The sequence below is a fragment of the Pezoporus flaviventris genome, unplaced genomic scaffold (genome assembly GCF_033815535.1).
Source record: "Pezoporus flaviventris isolate CSIRO_AGI_PZ_B2104156 unplaced genomic scaffold, CSIRO_AGI_Pfla_v1 ptg000036l, whole genome shotgun sequence".
Taxonomy (NCBI): domain Eukaryota; kingdom Metazoa; phylum Chordata; class Aves; order Psittaciformes; family Psittacidae; genus Pezoporus; species Pezoporus flaviventris.
Window position 1 is genome coordinate 19,381,591 of NW_026892584.1, and position 8,984 is coordinate 19,390,574.

Genomic DNA, 8,984 nt, shown 5'->3' on the forward strand with positions numbered 1-8,984 from the left:
ATTATCTATAGATAGTTGTGTCCTTAATTTCATAGGAAAACAATATACATAGACAACTCTTCCTGTGCTTCTTTCAAAGCCTATAAAGTCAATGAAAGTTTATGAAGTAGTTTGGTGAAGCTTGTATCAACTCCTTAAGCTTTCTTCTAAGGATTTTCTCTCAAACATATAAAAATTTTTTTGAACTTGCTGTAGTTAACTCCCATTTTTCTTGCACTTGGGTACTTAGAATTCCCTACAGTGTTATAGGTGCAACAGTTTCATTCTTACAGCATCCATTTAGATAATTTTACCTTGACTGGCCATAGGGTCTTCAATGAGAACCAGCGTGACCATCAGTGAGAGAAAAACGAAACAGTGCGGATGAGTCCTACAGAAGACAAAGTAGTTTCCTTCTGTTTCCAAAGGCTTTGACACAATTTACATTTCACCAGAGATTCTGCATTAAAAGTCTTTACCTTTAAAATGGTGTAATTTTTGAAAGCACCATGGATTTTAATTGCTACTTTAAAAAATATATATGTAATGTGCCAAATGTAAGGAAGGCTGGAGCTGCTGCAGTACCTAGTTCTTAGTTGCCTGTCACTCAGACAGGAATCTAGAAAATTTGCATACGACTGGCATAGGTGTGTGGGTATCACCTAAAATGCATGAGATTATTTAGGCACTGGAACATTGAGATAATACACAGGAAACGCTAAATCCTGCAATGTATCTGAAACTTCATTCCTTTCTGGAGTTAGTGTTCTTGAACAGGAGAAGCTAGGAGGTAGATCCTCTGTTTGCTTGGAAGCCAGAACCCAAAATCCTTGCAAAAATTGTGAGCATCTTTTCTTCCTGAGAAGCTAAATAGGACTTACTCTTTATTGTTTCTTTTGTCAGTTTTCTTTTTATGCGCCACCTAGACATAAAAAAGGACATGGAGGTAGAGGAGGATATTCCTTCTCATTTTTATTACAGATTAGAGGTTAGAGTACTCTGCTGGGATGTGAAATACAAGTTTAATGCTCTATTCAGCTCTTAGCATTCTAAGCACCATAATGCCTTTGAAGCTTAACAGATAAAATTCTGTCTCATTCTGTTGCATGTATTTCTGGTCATGAAAAAGCAAAAGGAGAGAAAATAAGAGATGAAACCTGACTCTGCAATCTACTAGCTCTACTTGACTGAAGGTATCTTGGGTATCTGCTTTCTTTTTTTTAATCCAATGCCTATGTAAAGCCTCTGTGAATGGTGGTGAAGGGAGCAGAGGCAAGTAACATATTGGCTAGAAAAGCAAAGAGTAACAATGAATAGGTAGTGCAGCCTGCAGCATCAGCAGGAAGGCTCTTGGTATGGCCTCTCTACAGCAAATGGGGGATCCCCTGATGGGTAACACAGCAGGCAGGGGACAGCAGGGCTACAGGTGTCCCACCAGCCAGGTCGCAGTCCCACAGTGCCCAAGTGAGGCAAGCAGGACAGGTCTGGAGATGACGGCCGAGAGTCCAGATCAAAAGGCAACATCATGGTGATGAGGCAGGTCTGATGTCAGCCTGGGAAGTCAATCTACAGAACATGGTCCAGATCCATGGGTAGGCAACAGGTCCATAATGACAAGGATAGGCTGAGAAGTCAAGGTTCAGATGGGGGTCAGGAACACGGCTAACATGGAGTCCTGGGCTGTGGGCTGGGTGAGGGGAGTCCCAGGGTAGACAGGTAGGGACAGTCAGGGCTGTAGTACCCTCAGTGCCCTGGCAGATACAGTGTCCAAATGTCATGTGGTTAAACAAAGTTAAATAAACATGGCGTTTTTTTCCCTTTACTCCGTCAGTCAGCCTGAATATAGTCTGAATCCTTAGAAAACTTGGTCCTCACTCACTACCTCTATTGGACAATAATGTCAATGCCAGCCCATCTGTGTGCCCCTATTCTCTGCACAGGATGGCTGATTTGAGACTTGGCAACCTCACTCAGCAATTAACTTCTCTTTTTTACTGATTTTTGCTGAGTTCCTTGTTTGAGGGCCTTTTTTTTCTCATTCTGAAAGCAGTATGCTGAATTTTAATTTTTCTGCATGTCAAGCTTTGTCAAATGTTTATCCAATACCTTGGTCTATGCAAGACACTGTGCAATGGGAAACATTTGCTTATCATGAGAGTAATTTCTCTGAGGGCAACTGCATGGCCTGATATTTTTGATACTATTTTGCAAAGTAGGAAAACATTGAGATTTTCTTTGTTGTGGCTGTCTTTGGTTGTGTTTTGTGTATTATTTTAGAAGAAATTTTATGGGAAAATAATTGCTTTATGAACCATCAAATTGACCTTTTTTTTCCCCCTGAACTTTTACTATGCTTAAGGCAACAAATTAAAACTCTGTGTTCAGAAACATTTTTCCCAGTTGACTTAAATGATGAACTTTTGCCAATGAGGTTTTACTGATGCAATCTGGTACTTCCTCTGATCTTGAATCACAGAGATTTTAGGTAGATTACCTGTTCCTAAACATGCATTTAACCTTTCAATTTTTGAAGAAGTTTTCAAGGTTTTTGTAATGATTCAAATCCCCACCTGCAATGGATAATTGCTCCCAAGTTCAGGACAATTTCTCTCTGGCCATTCTTTACAGAAAGAATGACAATAAACAAAAATTTTAATTATGTCTTAGAGATGTTTTAACTGGAAGGGTACATTGTTGCTGTTTGCTATTTATCTGCAGGGCATGTTGAACAGCTTTATACAAAACACTAAATTAAATTTGACTTTTAAACATCTTTGTGTCAAGCATACATAATTACTAAGTTGGCTGAGCCAGTAACAGGGCTTCCTATGTTAAGGATGACAGTAACTAGAATAAAGTATTCCAATACATTGGAAATCAAGCATTCTGTTCTACAGGTAACTCAGAAATGCCCCTATCACAGGAGTACAAAACTTCTGGGGTAAAATGTAGTTTGAGGAATCTGTGGGTTTTTAGTAAGAGAAATAATTTTGCCAGAAAGTTACAAGCCAGTCTCAGCATCCTCCAATTCTGCCCTTGAATTCACTTGCTGCAATGTTTTCTCCATGTATCATAGTCCAGCTACTTCCTTTGTTAATAACTGAGATGCTTTTATTGAAATCATTGTACAACTTTGCAAAATTGTGGATTGGAATCATCACATTTTTATGAGACTCATCAAATATCTTTATGTTCCTAATAGCAGCAGTAGAATCCATCAGCAGTAGAATCTTGTAAATGATATTTTTTTGGAAGTGTATGTCTATCAATTGTGGCAGAGCAAACTGTTTCTATGTACACCATAGATTCAGAGAGCCTTTATGTACTCATACTTGAAACGATGACATGCTTCTCATTCACCAGCTGGAACTGGTCTTCAGAAGTAGGATTCAATTCTTACATGAACTGCTAATTTCCAGCGTAAGTTCAGTCACTTCATCCTGCTGAATCTTAGCTTCTCATCTGTAAAGCAACACTTCCCTCTCTGTTTAGTTTATACAGATTAAGAAATGTAGGAGCTCCTGCCTTAACATGCAATAAAAGAGAATGCATGTAGACAGGTTAACAGAAAAGCCAGCATTTGATGGCTTCCTTTATTAAAAGTTAATTCCCTAGCTAGAATGCAATTAGAGTAGACTGCTTCATTGTTGCTTTTCTTGTAATTATGAGGCATATGTCTCTGATTCTGAAAAATAAAAAGCAGCTGAGAAACAATCTGGAAACTCACACGGCGCTTTGCAGCAGCTGGTAGATTCAGATTCCTTTTGTTTCAAATTATTGAACCCCGCTCATTGTGGTAGACTCCTGCTCATGTACGTTGGTAAGATCAAAGTTATGCAGTGGGGTATAAATAAGAAGACTGGCCAGTAATGACAAAATACAAGTGCTAAGATTTCATCTTCCTATAAATGTATGCTAGTTGGGGGGAAAAAAAAAAAAAAAAAAAGAAAGGTATGTTTCTTGTTTCTCTAGAAAACTCTTCAGCAGTTTGATTCCTTTTCACAGAGTTGGTGTCTGCTGGTTTTGCATATAGGTGGCTGCACACAATCATGTATGTATACTGGAGAATATAGCACTGGAGAACTTACAGATATGTAGTGAAGAAGACAAAGATGGGAATTACAACAGAAGGAAGGTAATGAAACAGAGAATAGTGTGAAAGTGATAATAACATAAAAGTAAAGGAAATTGATGAAAAGGGGGACATTAGAAGCAGTAAAGAATGGAAAAAAGAAATTCCTAGAATGAAACATTCTGAATAGTCCTTACAGACTTCGACAGGGATTACTACAGATGGTTGTGACTCAGAGGTGTTGCAGAAGGGCTTACAGAGAACTAGACTAAACTGAAAGGTTACAGAAGTGTGCTAGAAACACCACTATTTATAACTGATATACATCTGCTCATGGCACTGTTTTGGTACCAATTGTGATGCTAAATTTGAAAAACAATACATAGATAGGCTATTGTCGTGGATTAAACCCAGTCAGGTAATTCGTTCGCTCACTTCCCCCCCTTTCTTGCCCTCCCCCTGCTCTCGGAGGGATGGAGAGGAGAATTGAAAAGAATGCAACTCCCACGGGTTGAGATAAGAACAGTTTAGTAACTAAGGTATAACACAAATCACTACTGCTACCACCAATGATAATAATGATAAAGGAAATAACAAGGGAACAGAATACAACACCTCAGCACCAGCTGACCAATAACTCGGCCCCCAAGCCCGACCAAGCTCCGACCGATACCTCCTCCAACCCTGCCGTCTCCCAGCCCTTCCGGCTATCTCCCAGTTACCTCCTGGGCATGACGTGCTGTGGTATGGAATACCTCTTTGGTCAGTTTGGGTCAGGTGTCCTGTCTCTGCTTCCTCCCGGCTTCCCCTCCCCCCTGGCAGAGCATGAGGCTCACAAAGTCCTTGGCCAAACCAAAACATCGCTATCAGCTCTGTTCCCGAGCTGAAAGTCAAAACACTGCACTACACCAGCTACCAAGAAGGAGAAAAATGACTGCTACTGCTGAACCCAGGACAGCTATGAAGTCCTGATATCTTTCTATAGAACATGTCAGATGTAGAATCTATGGCAAAGAAACAAGAGTGAAGTGAGCTTGGAGGAAACTGAAACTGGAGTGAGACATAAATCAGGGTGAGGAACTGTCTTTGGCTGCAAATTTCTGAGTTTGTGTCTTACATTCTTTCTCACTATTCTCCTTTGTCATCTTTAAGTATTTAGGTCTTAATCTAGATAATTTATATACTAATGAAATATATGCTGAAGTCCCATGTCATTTCATTATGCTTCCTGCAAATCTGGGCTTTTTACACTCACATGCAAGAAGGAAATATAATTTAAATGAAAATAATCACAAATTTAATTTAACCGGTCAGAATTTAGCCTTAAGCACTGTTTTTTAAATTATACCTAAGATAAGATAGTGTCATACTGTCTCTGGTACATCTAGGAATTATGCTTTTGGAATTGTTATTCATTGATACTGTTTTAGCAGCCAGAGATTCATCAAGTATCAAATGATGATTGTGTGATAATGAACAAGCATACACAAAGATGTTTTTCATGTTCCACCTTTTCTGATATTTAGGTCTGATGTGTTTTGTAACTGGGAAGAACCCCCAAAGAAACAGTAGAAATGAGACTGAAATACTGTCAATCAGCTTTCTAATGTACAGGAGGTATCTCTCACTGCACAGGACTGGCAACTGAAACACATGCTGGCAACAGCCAAAGTGCTCAGGACTTATTTCTGCCCTCTTTAACTACTCCATGTCCCTCAGTGCATAAGACAGCCTGAGGAGCCTTAAATTGTAGCCGTTTCCCCTAGCTGCCTTTTATTTCAGAACAGACTGTAATCTTCACAGTATGGAATGCTGGAGTCCTATCCTGTTGTGCCTGCCATGCTCTGGCTTGCGAGAGACACACAGCACTTCTGGAAGCCAGGCATTCCTCCCTGGCAGGCGCAGTGCTTTTAGGATCTCTCAGCACTCTCTGAGCTCTCTTTCTGCTGCAGAGTGAGAGTCACAGCCTTTCTCTGTAAGTGGCATGTGGCAAATAATGGTTCTGGAGACTCGGAGACTGAGAAGTGCAATTTTTTTTGCTGCCACTCACCTTCTCCACTTACGTTGCTTGTGCCTAATTCAGCTTCATAACAAGATGTTGCAGCTGCACCTCTAACTCCCAATGGCCACCTCATGATTCCACCATTTCAGCACACACTTAAGATGTTTTAGGTTAATTATAGATGTGCAGCAGTACATGAGTGAGTAAAAGACACAGAGATAATAACAGACTGCAGCTATGTGAAGGGTTTAAATGCTGAGAAGACAGGGAATGTATTAAGTGTGAAACATGGGCTACTACTAGGCTGAATGAGACATAATTAAGAAAGGGAAATACCTGATAAATTCTCTGGAGAAGTTTTCCTGACAGTGTGTTTATTAAATTGGGAAGCTGTCCTCTAGTAGTACAGGAGAAGGATTTCTCACTTGGGAGGCTCAAAATATAATTGGAAAAGTGTAGCAGAGCTTTTCACAGGGAACAACTTCAGGTTGGTTGTGACTGCAGATCTGTCTTTTCTGACTTCTCTTTGTATGTCTGCATGAACACAGAGACAGATTCACAACTACAACAGACATAGATAACCAAGTATGCCTCCTTTGTGACAGTGACTCGTTTGTGACAGTGATATTCATCATACACTGTATGTTTGGCATTCCAATCTCATCAAGACTCCTGCCCATCAATACGACTTTGCTGCAATGCTGCTTATATTTCTAAAGCCCTTATAACTCCAAACAGCTGCTGTGAGACAAAAGAAAACCTGTCAGAGTGGCATTTGCTTCTTATTCTTGAAAAAGTAAAATTTCTTCTGAAGATTATGCTGGCCTGAGGCTTAAGAGAGGTAACATTTGGCTCTGTGCTAGGACAGATTTTATATGTCATAATTCATTGGGCTTAGAAATAGAAGATTTTAAGTGAGCAGCTGTCTGCTTTAAGACCTGCTAGGTAAGTGTATACTGTACATGAAATGGTTTGGTGCATTATGAGAAGTTTGTTGGTTTTATTGGAACATGTACACATAGTAAAAGAATAATCTGAAAGGATAAGGAAAAAAAAATAGCCCACCTGATCCTACACATTTTCATTTCTGAATGCAATGTTAAGTACTGTAAATAATCTAAAGTCACTGGTAACAAGTGTTCTATGCTTTACGGGTTTTGAAGAATCAAAGCTTTATTTTTAAGCTGAATGTTTTTCATTTACAGCTGAGAAGCAGTTATGAGGATTTCTGGTCATCATAAGATCACAGTGTCTTTTTTAAATTCACATTTTAACCATGCAGAGGCAAGAACTGTTCTAATTTTGGCTGCAGTCACAGCAGCAATTTGTTGGTTGAATAACATGTCCATTTTTACCCGTGGGCATGTGCCACACATACATAAATTATTTTACTACCCCATTAATATTGCGTACACACTGAGGCTACATGCTCCTGTGTGTTCAGGCTGTTCTGTGGCACACACAGATCATGTCCACTGCAGATCTCTCTGCTCTCCTGACACTCCATACTGCCTTCATTTCCATTGTCTCCGGGGTCACTCCAATAGCTAAGTCATGAGACGTACACAGCATTCAGGGACACTGACCAGTCAGATGCTGGAGTATTTTCCCTGTAGATGACATTGCATAATGTACTTCAGTAGGGTTTTGCTTCTTTGCTTGCTTGGTTTATTTGAGGCTGTAATATTGTTTTAATGCAGAAAGCAGAATGATTTGGCCAACAGAATAACATTAGCTGGGTACTTTTTGAGTTGCTACAAGGAAACAGATGTAATTTGGGACTTAGATACATTGTGTGGTGCCCTTCTCATTTGACCCTGTAATGTACCAGGGGTGCGTGTGGATTGATAAACTCTCATGTCTACCAGGATCCTATAAGTGAGTCCTGGAAATTTAAAATTTGAGGAAAGAGTAGAAAAAGCCAGTATTTTTTTTACGAAGTAAGCAAGAAAATACAGACTGTTCAGTGTAGATTTTGCAGCAGGAGCTGGCTTTGTCTCAGTTCCAGCAGTGTCTGCCTCTCTAGCCAAAGGGAATGTAGGATGTGACAGGGAGAGTCTGACTGGGGAGGAATCCAATGCAGCTATCAGCAGCGGGCTTCTATGTAAATACTGTAACACCTCTGAGCCGAGGAACAGCTGAGATAACACTGTAAAGCAATCTCTAGTGCCGGAGAAGCTGGCCAATCCCTCACATTAGAGGGTTTCTGAGCAAAGATGTTCTACGGAAAAAAAGAAGCAGATTTAAGTTTTGTATGGCAACTTACCATGGAGTAAGAGATGCTGACTTGTTTTTTTTTTTTTTTTGAAAGCAGCATATGGTAACGTATTCATCAATACCAGGAAAACAAAGAGCCAAAATTTGTCCAAAGCAGAGGCACTGAAGCACTGTTTTTCCCTGCTTTGACCTTTTGAGGTCGCTGTATTTCACCTTCTTTTCTTAGGTAGCTAAGAAAAAAAATGTAATACAAACGTATGTATATATACACAGATATATACATGCATATATAACAGATATGTGCATATTTTTATATATATACACACGTATGAAATATACATACACACACCTTTACACACAAATAGTCTCTCACCTGAAACAGGTTGTTTCTCCTCAAGGCATTTAAAGAAAAGCAGAAGCTGTCAATGGCCAAGAAATTTGTTGCTACATCTGCTTCAGAGTTGAGCTCATAATAGGGCACAACGTCCAGATAAACTGCGCCTGGGGTGGAGCTAACCACCCAGTAATTGTTCTAGAAAGGAGGAAACTGATACCGCTATCTCCAATTTCAGAAGAAATTAAAAGTCGAAGGGTCTCTGACGCCCCCTTTAGATACAGTTTAGAAATGAGTAGCCGGCGACTTCCACTTCTGGCCGCCTTTGTCAGAGCCAAACCACAGCGCAAGGATAGCTCTTACACCAGCACCCACCAGAG

The 8,984-nt window shown here is 39.9% G+C and overlaps 1 long non-coding RNA gene across 2 annotated transcripts; it reads right to left on the bottom strand.

The window, feature by feature from the left end:
- Window positions 1-293: 293 nt before the first annotated feature.
- Window positions 294-8,767, bottom strand: LOC133274766 (uncharacterized). 2 transcript variants are annotated; one of them, XR_009745245.1, is made up of 3 exons: window positions 8,644-8,767; window positions 6,390-6,587; window positions 294-370 (listed from the first exon to the last, which is right to left on the bottom strand). It is a non-coding gene; the product is annotated as an uncharacterized LOC133274766 (long non-coding RNA). The 2 variants fall into 2 exon arrangements; XR_009745246.1 differs by lacking the exon at window positions 294-370 and adding an exon at window positions 5,541-5,595.
- Window positions 8,768-8,984: the final 217 nt, after the last annotated feature.